The sequence below is a fragment of the Ictalurus furcatus genome, chromosome 20, assembly GCF_023375685.1.
Source record: "Ictalurus furcatus strain D&B chromosome 20, Billie_1.0, whole genome shotgun sequence".
NCBI lineage: Eukaryota > Metazoa > Chordata > Actinopteri > Siluriformes > Ictaluridae > Ictalurus > Ictalurus furcatus.
Window position 1 is genome coordinate 5429323 of NC_071274.1, and position 15014 is coordinate 5444336.

Sequence of the window (15014 nt, forward strand, 5' to 3'; positions counted from 1 at the left end):
TATTGCAAAAAATATTTTTAGTGTTGATCCATCTTAGCAATAAAGAAAAAATAAATTCAACAGACAATATTGAGGCGCAAGGGTTAAATGAAATATCACCTCATTCTCAAATTTCCCAATACTTCCCAAGAAAAATATCCACCCTATAGAGGATACAATGGCCAATCCACTGAACCATTTAGAAAAGAATGCCATCTCACGTCCAATATACAGTAAAAGTCCTAATGGAGGAAGCCGTTCCGCAAAAGGAACCCACTATTACCCTATTGACTTAGTGTGGCATGTCTTGAACCGTAACTACCACCAGCTTCAAAGTATCAGTCATTAGACCCATCCTGCTGTGCAGGCTTCCAAGCAAGCATGGCTGGATTTCATTACAATGCTGAGCTACATAGCTGAACTGATGAATATTCAATACTTCGTACATGCTCGCTGTGGTCTCACATTTCATAAATATGCATGAGGACCTTTGGGCATCATCGGGTTGTTCCACTTTTCCTAGAGAGGGTTACAACATATTACACATTCTCCATCTTACAGCACTGTTCTTTGTACTAAACTTCAAACTTCAAGATTGGCGCACCAGTCAAGGGTGTACAAATGAGAACAAATGATCAAAATTGAAGTGTGACAAAATTTCACAGCTGAAGGCCATATCTCATGTACATATTAGACAGCTAGACTGACCTAGAAGGTCACGCTGTACATTTTACATGAGGCCATTTGCTCCCACACTGGTGCTTAATCTTTGCATGGTAAAATGAATAATTGTCTGTGGATATAAAGTAAATACATTCCCAAGCAATGAAAAATGAAAAACACCTAAACAGGCCACGTTTGTGCTGCAAATAGCCTTAACACTTAAATTTAAGGGTTGTGGTGATAAATGTGTCAATATCAGTTTTATTTCATCGCTTTAAAAGTTGCAATATTACTTGTGCAAAGTCACTGACATGAGCTTGTGCATGAATTACCTAGTGTCAGCTGAAGGGATCATTAGCCAAGTTAGTGAGCCATGTTAACTTGCTAAATTGGGTTATTTGACAAACTACAATTAATCAAGTAAGGCAACTCTGTCGGAAGACTGCAAGATTGAATCCTGACAATGCCAGGATGACAATGCTGTGGCTGGGAATCCAAGAAAGCAAAATTGTCCATGAGGGATGCCATGCTCTCTCTCCCCTGTCAATCACAGTGACACTGTGAGCTCATATATATGTGGAAGAGGGCAGATAGCTCTTTCCTCTCAAGCAGTGACTTCAGTAATGCACATTCCCGCCATCTACTTAGCTTTCTGAAATGTGAACACCTATATTACATAAATGGGTGCACTCAAAACAATAATAGCATAAAGCCTTAGGCTAATACTCCGCTAATAATATATGAAAGATTGTAAGTCAACATTTAGCATTATGCAGTTCCACATATCGTGCAAATCCATACCCATTTGACTTCATTCTTTGCTAGCAATGTTATTGGTTCTGCTGTACCTATTCCTTATACCAAACTAGGACAGAGTTACGATACCAGGAAGAAGTTAAAAGCCTCTCAGCATAATGTGTAATTACTGTATTCATATAAAGGAAAAGCACACAAATAATAGAGCAAAGGGCAATACTTTGGCTGCCCTCACTCTGAAGGTTCAACTTGATTTCATTCAGTCCATAAAAAGCTTAGAGAACATGCAGAATATTCAAATAATATATTCAGCACTCAATGAACCCCTTTCCATCTTTCCTTCATTGATCTGCAGCTTTCAGAGGGTAACCATGCCTCTGGGAAGAGCAGGATGGAGGTAATGTGAGGAATAAAAGCAAGATTCTACTTACACCTCCACAGAAATGAACTAATGCTGCTCACAATCCTGCACACCATCCTCATTTGAGAAGATGAAGACAGAAAACTACAAACTCTGACCTCAGTTAATATATACTGTAAGTCTTGTTGTATGTTAGTGTGTGTGTGTGTGTGTGTGTGTGGGTCAGTGAGCGGTGCTTAATTCACAGTGGGCCCTAAGGACAGACGGAACAAGGATGCTGCACTCCTGAGACTACTTCATTAATCAATCAACCTACTTAGCAAATTAATCTAATTAGCTGCTAATTACAGATCTGGGCATCATGCCAACAAACACTCAGCTCAACATCTTCATCCCCCAGTCCAAGTCTGCAAGATGAATCTCTCATAGACACATGCACGCTCTCTCGCTCTCTCTCTCTCTATTAAGGTTGCCTACCAGTGTGAGGTTTTGACCCAGCTCTCCAGGGGGAAGGTTAGTGGGAAGGGCGTCTTCCTGTGACACCATCTCAAAATGATTTATGAGGTTCTTCGGCTCCTCCTGCCAGCCTTGTTTGCGCTCCAACAAAGTACGCCAAGCCCTCTGAATTCTGTAAAATTAAACCATCATAGGTCATGATTATACAATAAACAGTTACTTTTCAGATACTGTTTATGGATGAATGTCATGAATGTGCTTTAAGATACATCTATTTAGTTTCAATACATAAATATAAATTACAGTATACGTGGGCTTTATAAACACTATGCTGAGAATCAAAGAACTCAAACCAGATGCTTTTTACCCGCACTCTACTGACCTAATGAAAGCTCAAAAAAACTAATTCTTATTAGACTGCAGCAAATTGTCACCACTAGACAAAATTCAATTATGGTGCTGAGACCTGAATGGGGTCATCTGAGGGAAAATAAGCCATTCTGTGTAAGAATATTGCTGGGAACATGTCCTTTGATTCTTCATTACACTATACATGACACTATAGAAACAGAAGCAAGGTATAAGATCAGATTTGCTGGAAAAAATGAAGGAAAAAGAAAAAAATTTAACTTTACAGATGCAAATAATTTCCATTAAAACTGGAACCGGCTTGCTTTTTTTTTTGTTTTGTTTTTTTTTTTAATGGAAATATATTCACCAGGCTCCATGTACAATATTTTAATCTGATACTCATATCAGTATATGCCTTGTTTAGGAAATATTTCTTTCTGTTTCTGAATGTGATCACCAGACAATGATAGTCAATGTGATGTATGATATATATATATATATATATATTTATATATATATATATATATATAAAAATGTTCATGTTAATGTTTAAGACTACATGACATAAACCCTCAATAACAAATTTAAAAGAGAGCATTCCACCAGAAAGTTAGAATACGGTTGTTATAACATTTTCTAAGCTGTTTACACTGATTTATTAACAGAAATAAACATATTTCTGTCCACAGTCACATAACCGGCCATGTACTGTGGCAGCAGAGTGGCTTTGAACTGGCATCACCTAGCAGTGAACCCTAATCTGACTACTGAAACCCAGTCACATCTAAATTACATTAACTGCAATCAATAGGGGTGACAACCAGAGAAACATGAGCCAGCCAATTATTCCAAAAGACAGCAGCTATAACAATTCAGCATGAATAGGAGGTATGTTTTAAAAAGGGCAAGAAGAGAAAGAAGAAGATGAAAAAGACTGTTCTACTGAGAGGTAACACTTTATTTTATGAACAGCTACATAATTCTTCTATAAAGCAATGTAGGATTATTTATTAATGGTTTAGATCAAGGATATTAGATGAGGTGACAGGATTTATGTTGTATAACTTTAGTTTGTTTTTACTGAGAGTACATTCATGAACTCTTTCCATTCCAACTCATAAATAAATTACATTATAGAAGACGTTATAGAGGCAGAGTCTAATACATGACAAAATGATTACCACTTCAGTTTGAGAGCATGAAAATCAGTTGTTCGGCTGACATACACATAGAGGCTTCTTAAATAAGAAATGCTGTATTAGAAGAACACTACACCGAACACTACAGACTCATACATGGCACAGATACTGTAAAGACACTTCCCAGAAGGTAAGATGAGAAGTGGATACTTCATAGAAGATCTCAAAGCTTCACAAAATGAGCTGTTAGTATGCTTATAAATGTGCTATAAAAGGTTCACTGTAGGTAAGCGTCCAATAAAGTGTTACCACAATTACAACTGTAAAACCAATACTACTAATAAAGTGAAAACTAATAGTTTTAGAGTAATGCTTGGTATTGCTGTAAATTTTTTGCTACTTCTAGTGAAGAATGATGTAATTCTGTTTGATGTGCTTGAAGTCATTCAAACAGTTCCTGGTTTTGGACTCATACGTGGTGTATAATATTCCGTGTGTCCGATTAACACAAACATTGTCAATTAAAAAAATGTATTGAATAGCTTGATGTAGCTCTATTTCAGAGTTTGGTTATGTCACACTGGCTCTCAGAACCAACCTGACCTTCTCCACACTGCCATTTCAGGAAAAACACTCACATTATGGCGTTCTTCTCCATTAGCAGCTGCTGTTCTTGTTGTAGCGCGGTATTTGCTTCTATCTCAGTCCGCTGATATTGGTTGCTGTAACAACAAACAATAGGCAGGGCAAGGGCAGGGATGTGAAGTTGACAAAAACACAGAAATCCATGAATCCAATGTTCCTAATCATCTACAGCTAACTGTGTTGTTCAGGATCATGCTGTGAATTTGTTGAACCTTTGTTGCAGGTTAAACATGATTAACCAGACTGTGCTCTAACCTCTCCATCTTCAGTCCTCCACCACTGTGGTTGCAATAGTGATGATACTTGCGTCCTTCGTCCTAAAAAGCAAACCACAAAAAATACATTTCACCCAAAGGATAATAAACGTTTCATACGAGGGACCATTTTCAGGTTTTCCTTCTGCATCATCCGCACATCATTTAACCCAAGTAAGAGTCTATCCATCCAATTAGTGCCAAGTGAGGTACCAAGAGGAAATAAAGCAGACTATAAATCTACTGCCTGATGTCACAGATGGACCAGTGCTCACTCTCAGACTCAGCAGAGAGCTTTCAGCAGGCCCTATCTGTGATGTATTTATTTGTGTCTCAGGGTTACAGCACTGTTTATTCTAAAGCCCTAGAGAATATTGGTAATTTCTGAAGATAAAGCTATCCTGAACTGGAGATAAACTGGGCCGGGAAACCTGGAATGACAGCACTGAATCAGAGGCATGTCCAAGAGTGGGGCTTGACCTGCTCATCATGATGTTTAACGGGTAGAAACCCGTTAAGATGATGAATTTTAACTATTTCCACAGCTACATTTCTAGCTAAGGCAAATAAATAGCAAATGAAAGAAACTTTGGGGTCAAAATCGCACATTCTTAATCGAATACTGCGAATGCTACTGTTATCTAATTGTATGATTATGACAGAATTGAGCCAAATTAGCTAAATGTGTGTGAAAGCTGCTTTTAATTGCGGTTTTCAATAGTGAGCCCTGACATCTGCATATCACCATAAAGGCCCAAGAAGGGGAGACATCAAAGCTAAGGCAATGCATTTAATGTTGAAACACATAAGCACTACCCACTTTAAATATCTGGAAGAAGAAGAAGAAGTAATACAAGAAGAAGTAGTACAAGAAGAAGAAGAAGAAGAAGTATAAGAAGAAGAATACAAGAAGAAGTAGTACAAGAAGAAGAAGAAGAAGTATAAGAAGAAGTAATACAAGAAGAAGTAGTACAAGAAGAAGAAGAAAAAGAGGAAGAGGAAGAAGAAGAAGAATACATGCTGGTTTTTGTAGGAGTAACATATTCAGGATGCATCAGCCCTCCTGAATATATATCCAGATTTGATCAAAACCATGACTTTGCCCATCACCATAAGAAAGTGTGAAACCAGATGCACTCAAGTTCTGCTCTGAAACTGATTTCTCCCTCAGTCTTTATGAAGCACTCTCAGTGCCTGAACACGCCGACATTGATTGAACGTCAACACCCACAGTCCCCAAGTGTAGAGTATAACATATAAAAACATGTTGGTAGGGAGACAGAGAGAGACTGACAGTGTGTATGTGTTTGCTGTTGTAAAGCTAGCAATAACAGAGGGCTATGGCATGTCACCTCTTAGTGCCTAGGACAAGAGCAAGATTTTGTGCTTTGTATTGAGCTCCCCATGTATATTTTAGCCAGTCATATCAACCAGAGTTAACAAGCTAGATAGCTTATAAGCATCATAAGCTGCAGTTATCTAACATTATATACAGTTTATGTATATAATGTAGGTGGTACATTGAAGAGCATTGCTATATCTGGCTAACTAATAAATGATACGGCTGTAGTTAATAAATGCCTCGCCTTTTTCTTATCTGTTATTAAATATCTCACACATGCAGTTTTCTCTATCTTGGAAGACCTCATTATAAACTTCAAAATTTTTGGCATAAAAGTCCTAGAGAAGAAGTAATTGGTGGAATTGTTGGCAGCTGATTCTGCCGTGAGTGCCTTTGTGAAGATCTGTTCATAAACACAATCCAGGAGTCCTTCAGGACCTCAAAATTTCCAACTGGTTTACTCAGTCATATGTTACATTGGCAATGATCATGTTCTAGGGTTAGCTACATTTTTCTATTTGATACTCAGTTGTCAGAGCTATTAACAAGCTAGCTAGCATTTCTGTTGTAAACTAGCTAATGTGTGCATAGTTATATTAAAATGCCATTGTAGAGTGCTAATTTTATGTTAATACAAAGTGAAAATACTTTAAAGAATTTGAAACTGTACAACTTTTAGCAGAATTTGAGAAGGACTTTGTGTATTTCTACCACATCTGACAACAAGCAGATGCTGATGTCTTTGCATTAAAAAAAAATATAACTGTGCTCCAAGGAACATCGTCCAGCGGTATCTGATCAGCGCTGTGTTGGTTTGGTGTTATCGATTGCTTGGTCTGGGGAAATGTTGAATCAGGAGAAAGAGTTGTATCTGTAAAGGCAGGCATTAATTGAAATATTGGAAATCAATTTACATGGGCAGCAGTGGCAGTGTGACAGAATTCAGCACTATAGTTGTAGGTCCTGGAGCAGTCTAAACAGAGGAGGGTAAAATACAACATGCAAACCGAATGGTAATTACACTAAGTAATACAGGGAGAAAAAAAAAGATAAAGTAAACGACAACTAAAATATTGAAAAAAATATTCTGTCAATGGAATCATGCCAGCGCCATTATTACAAATGTCATACATGCAAAAGCTCCACTCTTCAATATTCTTCTCATCAACCAGTTTTCATCTTCACAACATTTTTAATATTTGTAAAAACTTTTCATATTTAGTTGGACAGCAGGATCATACTTTACAATCCAACTCAGCATCAATTCCTGTCTTGAATGAAACAGCAGCAGGATCCCAGAGTGATATAATTTATGGAATAGTGACAGTAATACAGAAAAAGTGACATGGAATCAGCATGTCAGCATATCAGCAATCTGTAAGTCATAGAAAGCCATATACATAAGAAAAAGTGGTCTGACACCAGTGTCACGTGATGAAGAAGGGACATGAAATGGTGATTTAAAGCCTTATAATTTTAATACTGCTGCTCAGGCTTCCAATTAATTTCATTAGCAGTCATGAAGTCAGATGACAGATGAGGATCTTTATGTAGGATGAAGGTCTTGTGTAATGAGGAAGGTTTGTCATTGAAACCATATGTTTATGGAGCTCCTATAGGTCTCCAAGCATACCTCGGTCAGAACCCTAAGATTTAATGCTACAAGTTATATTACATAGAAGAAAGGAATCAAAGAATCAGTAGTTATGAACTTGAGCCTATGTGTACAGTATGGAATATAGAACTAAATGTATTCATGAAGTTGTGGAGTACTTAAATTAGCACTTTATTAATAAAAGAAATATTGTGTTGTCTTGTGTGGTTTTCATATTATACTACCTCCCCAACAGGGCTTTTTAAGACTTGATAGTACTCTTAGTCCCCTACCTAGTGAACCAGTATCAGGATTTATTTATTGCTAGAGACTTCAAAGCACTTCTGTAAGTCGCTCTGGATAAGGGCGTCTGCCAAATGCCGTAAATGTAAATGGAAGCTACAAATGGGCTTATCTATAAACGTTGAATTTCTCTGGCTATTGGAAAAAACAAATAATGAAGTAATTACCATAAATCAGACATGGACAAGAAGCACCAGTCTTTCCTAAAAGAACCCCAAGATGTGCAGTAAGTAGATGAATTCACTACATGTGACTAATAATGTATGCATACAGTATGCGACTTGACCGTCACCTGCGATGAAGAGTAATTTTGACACTAAAGCATTGTATTCAGGCAAAGTGCCACATTTATTAGCTGGTGAATACAAACAAATTCAGGGTTTTGCTCATAATCATAAAAGGACATAGGCTGTAACGCTCAGCGCTATCTCGTCATGTGCATAATGGCAGTTGACGGGTATAGCGATAAGGTTTATAAACAGTAAAACATAGTTTGTTTTAATGTGACCAACCATTTTAGCAACAAAAATAATAACTAACAACAATTTGAAAAAGTTAAAAAAAAAAAAATAGCTTAACAGACACACATACATTGAAAGATATTAATAGTTTGATTTGTTTCTTTCGTTTTACTGAAAGAACATATCTGGCAAATACAAAGCAAATTCTTGATTTGGGGTCATGTAAGGACAATGGCGCTCAACAGCGCTGCTGAACAAAGTATAAACCACAACCAAATGTTTACTTGACTGTCATGCAGCAGGATAATTAACATTCATTACAATGGCAATAACCATCCAAATGCTGATATTTATATGTTGAATGAATAACCATGGAATTTTGAGTTGCGAAATTCAACGATACTTTTTAACGTCTGGTCATATGTTTAAAAGCAGTTGACAGGTAAGCAATGTCATCATACTGTAGGTAGCTCAAAATCAATCATTCTAACTTTACACAGAATGCCACATATGCTAACCACAGAATTAATCCAAATTATAGGATTCATTATATAGATACATACTGTAGATATTATAGCTATGGACCATATACAATATTTTGACGTACTTCACAATACACAATATAAGCAGATAAAACAAAAAAAAAACATTGTTACACACTGATGCGCAGTGAACTGCCTGCCATTCACCAGCTGCCTTTAAAATAATTATCACTGCAGGAGATGTAGACAACTGGGTATTTAAGAGATGGATTTGCATCAAATGTATGAGTGGGAAACAAAAGCAAAGAAGGCTGCCATGCCTACAGAATAAACTATTTTGCTGTCAGAGTACAGTAGCAGGCAAGTGCAATGGATCTGATCTCGTTACACTGCTGGCTTATTAAGACACAGTCAGTTGTTTCAGCATAGGGCTCGGCTGCACTCTACACACTCATATGCTTCCCCTGGGGAAGCAACTGGGGAAGCAGAACATATTCCTGACATCTAATATCTGTCTCTCTCTCTTCCTCTTTCTATAGTTGCCCATCTACTTGTCTCCCTGTCTACCTCACAAATGAGGTTTTGGGCTTTTCCACACCACTACACCATTGCTCTTTCCTTTATAATTCATTTCAGAGGCTATTAACTGAAATTTTACAAGGTAATGTGCTTGCACTTGCATTTTGATAAACACTTTCATGCTTCAAAAACACAGTTTAGCCCATAACATGACTTTGGCATTTAAACGTAAGACTGAATACACAACTAGTCATTCAGACAAAGCAAATGTTCCATAAAATGTAAAAGTACTTTATGGGGGTTTTTTTCCCCATCTTTGAAAGATATATTTATTAAGGTGTTATAGAGTGCCTGTCTCATCCTCTCCAACTCAGTAGTCCTTAACGTTCATTTATAATATTAATGTAGATAACCGTTCACACTTGCGTGAGTAATGTCTGAAACAGGATATGAGGACGAAAAAGAGCTAAATCTTTAACTGTTAGGATGCCAAAAATAGCAGTGAGTTTATACTAGAATTGAACAACACTTAGGTGTATGATGTAATCTTTGTTTACTCCAGTAAATTAGCAAGCTGGAAGCAGGCGCACCAAGGAATAAAGCAGTTTGCACATCAATACAGGCAGACATCTTAATTAAATCACTGTTTGGGTAATGTGTTGCTGTTCCAGTCCTGAGTAGAAAGATTTTCAAGTGCCTGCAGAACCACTAGCACACACTGTACATGTGATTCTATGGGAAGTAGCTACAAGACTGCTGCTAGTGTTTTTTTTAACTGGTTCATGACATTTCAAATTAAAAAAAAAAATACTTTCCTGAAACACACCAAGTATCGTCAAGTTCTGTCCCAACCAATCAGGTTGCAAGTTGGGCCGCAAGAAAGAAAAGTAAACTGGTTATTTTGGGGACATTCACAGCTGTACAATGTTACATCCGACATTATCTGTGGCTGCATACGGTCAAGTCACACAAGCAGCTCCTCTTCTCTTGATTTCTATCTCCAGTGAAGTGAAATAACCTCCTCATTGCCAAGGTTTTCCCTTTGCAGGAATGCCACATTACTAGAGGCTTTCTTCACTCATCTTTTTGAGTTAGTGTTGATTTCATTAGCCAATGTAAGCTTACAAATCCATCTACCTTCACTCAACTTGAGTTCGCTTGCACTGTAGTATGACTGCAAAGATGGCAAAAACACCGGAAACTTTGTGAATATGTGCAAATGTATCCTTCACGTGTAGCAGATACGGTCTGTATTTTTCAACATTAAATATTTTTTCTCACAAAAATTAACGAAAAAAAGTACAAGGCACAGATTTCAATTTTCTTAGTGCTTGTGCATCTCTATACTGCTTGAATGTCACCAAAACAGGGGTTAAAAAAAAAAAAAAAAAGAAAGAAAACACCATTTTAACAATATCCTCCCTTTAATTATACAAATCTGTTGTTATATAGTGTTAGGAAATATTCCATTGTGCATTCTTGTTTAATCAGGTGTATACATTCAGCTTCAGTGGTCTCTCAACTGTGGTCTGATGTTCAGAAAAACTAATCCCAAGAGAATAATAAACCAGCAAGAGCTTTGCACCAGGAAATATCCCGATGATAGCAACATTATTATAGCCAATCACAGTGATCGATCTGTGCCATGAGGCTGAGCTCAATACCTCAATTTTTAAAGCACTGAATACAGCACACTGCTATGAATTATTAAGATGTGCTGGGAGATCCATTCAAATGCATACAAACTCTGCACTCTCTTTCTCTCTCTCTCTCTCTCTCACACACACACACACACACACACAACATTCATTCACTCAGTACTTCTAAAGGTAGCTGTTCATTAAATCTAAGCTTGCCAATGCAGAAGAACTGAATTGTTAGGCTAACACACATTGTATGAATTTACAGGTCTAATAAACATGCTCTGCACGGTGAGATTAAACCCCAGACTAAAAAGTTTTCATATTTAATAAGTGGCTAGCCACGCTAGTAGATATAATCTGAAATGCTGTCCTGCATGAAGTCGTTTCTTAATCTTTCTTGGCTCTACAAAATTTACATAATGGCATGGTTTCAATGGTCGGACTACAATCCATCCAATCCTGCAACCATAGCAGATGTCAAGTTTGCGCGCTCATGGATCGCGGGAGCGCGCATCGTCTCTGTCCAGGGTGCTGAAAGGTAATCGTTTGAGACAGTAATCAGCTGTCAACATTCATCGTTTCATTTGCCTCCCCTTCTGCTTTTCACAGCACGTGATAATGCAACATGAGCCACATGATGACCCTCTATGAGGTGTCAAGATTTAACACAGACTGACCTTTATGTATGAATGCACAAAGGTACACAAACGCACACGACGGCAGGCTTAGGACGCCGATGACGCAGCTGCACCATTCCCATTAGTTATCTCAACACACAACTGGCGACAGTGATGTAATTCCAGTCCAAAGGCACCTTGGACATGCACGTCCTGAATCTTAACACCATAAACGCTCTGGGGATTGCTTAGGAAAGGAAGCAATTCCGAGTCACGGGAGTAAGTGTGTTCGACTTTACCTGTGTGATTCGCAGAGATAAGCGCTTCCTCTCGGTCTCGCCGCGTAGTCTCGCGCCTTCACCGCGGGAAGCGTCCCTGCAAACACCAGCAAAGTTACAGGGGTTAATAAAGCTCACGACAGACAGAAAGAATTCGGTCGTACTAAGGATAACATAAACGAGTACCAATACCAAACACAGCGTAATCAAGAAACCAATAAAAACACACACACACACACTGACAGAATTCTCCTATATTTTGTACGTCTTCCTTATCGCTATTACAGCGCGAGACGACACGATAATAACCCCATCAGAGACCATGTGCTGGTTTAAAAAACACTAACCGAAAATCGCCGGTGCCCAGCATGCCCGTGTGTCGCGTCTCGGTCAAAGTAGTAGAGAGGAAAACCGTGAGCGGCGGAAAGCGGCTGGAGATGCGACTCCTCGAGCTCACACTCAGCCAATGAGACTGCTCGGCTCGTGCGGGGTTTATAAGCGCGCGCAAAGAACGGCGAGTTCCCGTAATCAGCGTCAAGGACTACTAATGCTAACAAATGCTAACTAATGCTCCTAAACACAACCGACACAGTGTATAGATTCTTATACTGAATTTACAGCAGACACAATGGCCTATGTAGACAATATAATATATAAATAGAGCCGAATCAGACAAATAAAACAATTTGTTGACTAATTCATGTATTAGTAGCCTAAAGCCTGATACTGGACATGGGACTCGAATATTATATACTAGAATAGCTTACATAACCGGTTTAATATAAAGTAATGAAGTAAAACTACAGTAACGACATCATTTTTAACCCATTAGTTCAGCTATCTGCACTTAGCACAGTTTCTGAGTTAAAATATATGCTCACAAACCATAGTAGTAGTAATAGCAGTAGTATTCGTATTAATAGTAGTAGTAGTAGTAATAAAAGTATTATTATTAGTAGTAGTAGTAGTAGTAGTAGTAGTACTAATATTATTATTATGAGTAGTAGTAGTAGTAGTAGTGGTAGTACTAATATTATTATTAGTAGTAGTAGTAATAATAGTAGTAGTAATAATAGTAGTAGTAGTAGTAATAGCAGTAGTATTCATATTAATAGTAGTAGTGGTAGTAGTAATATTATTATTAGTAGTAGTAGTATTACTAGTAGTAGGAATAGCAGTAGTACTCGTATTAATAGTAGTAGTGGTAGTAATAATATTATTAGTAGTAGTAGTAGTAATAATAGTAGTGGTAGTAGTAATAGTAATAATAGTAGTGGTAGTACTAATAGTAGTAGTAGCAGTAGCCTAGAAGTTGTTGATGGTGTCGTTGTTTATTAGGCTACAAAAAGAAAGAAAAAACATGTACCACAAAAAATGAACCATAAATACAAGTGTAAAAGTACTTGGAGAAAACAGTTATCAAAGTAATGTCATACAATTCAACGGTTTGTTAATTATAACGTTACACCTCACACAGAAAAAGAAAAAAAAAAAACAGGTTTTGGAAATGAAATGTTTAAACACCACCAACTTACCAACAAGTGTTCTGACTAAAATTGCAGTACATACATTAATTACTGCGACGTTAAAAGCACATTTTCCAAGTATTACTCGAAGAGACTGTTAGCTTCTTAGCTAGGCTAAGTGTCAAAGTCCGAACGAGTTATCTCGAGTAGCCAAAATACAAGCTACAGACTGGAGCGTCGCACCTTGACCGTTAAAATTTAAATTTTAAATTGCTCGTCGCGAGACCGGTAGCTTAATTGCCCACAACGAATTGTTACTAAAAATAAGTCAACACTATCAAACAATAACCCGACTGTTTAAAACGATAATCTATGACTCATAAGCAAACATAATTTAAAGTACACTTTGGGGGGGGGGGGGGGGATTATTATTATTTATTTATTTGATTTTTGTATGCACCAGAAAATATTAGTAAAAAGGCTTGTTTTTTTTTTCTACCGTCTGCTCCTCCATCAGAATCCTACAGGTTCTCCTTACGCATAAATAGGTCTGTTTCATGGAGGAAACACACACACACACACACACACACACACACACACGATATGTCATATATGTAACATCAAACACAAAGAATAGCTGTTCGGTTAATCGAAATGTTTATTCATAATGCCAAAGTTAGGTTTTGTCTTTCTTGGGTAGGATTTATCTGAAGACTAATGTGAGAACACCAAGTCACACTCTTCATGACACCAAGTCATTTTCAGTTCATTGTTGAAATATTAGTCAATTTTGTCCTTTGCAGACACAAGTAAACTGGCATCATCTACTCCGAGAAGTACCGATCAATCATGGGGGAGAAAAATGTTAGATGTTAGAAAAATAATGTTTGAAAAATCAAATGTATACAAATCACATTAGCACTGCCCAAACTGGGATAGACTGGGATGAGATTCTGCAATATACCAGTAATGCACTATTCTTGGTGATGGAATACCACACCCTTAGCACTGGTGTTGGATACTATGTGGTCAAGTTAGGCTTTTATGTAAACCTAAACCCGTATTTGACTTCCTGTTTTTGCCAAAGCTCCAATTGAACACCAAAGCTCAGACTCTGCCTCCAAAAATGAGCAAAATCAAGTACAATTTAGGAGTGCGGTAATGGTGTATCAAGTAGTATGACTGTTGAAACCATTGTTCAAGAGTGTTCTATTATGTGAAATTAGACCTCATCAAGCTCAACAGGATACTTTTCTGTTGAAAGTTTGTGTTTTGTTTTTTTTAACTCAGCAGATAAAATCCTGGTTATGAGATGGATTACCAGGATTCTATATATAAAACAGGATTCTATATATGGCTGGAGTCTAGCACAATTTGACAGTCTCACCACACAAAATCACACCTAGCATGGCAAACAAGGGGAAATGGCTGTATATAATTAGAAATTAGCTTTATTGACTTTTCCAGATACTTGCTCCTATAATGATCTCAGAAATGACTGTTTGGTTTGTCACTATTTGGGGTTTATGCACACTGCAGCCACATTTAATTGGAAACGCATCATCTCCACTCAAGGGGAGAGAGAGAAGTTAAGAGGATTTTGCAATTTAGTGTTGGAGTGATCTCAAGTACCTGACAGAGAAAGGGCACAACACACCCTAGATGACATCACCATTTTAGGATGTCTCAGACTTGCTCCTGTAAC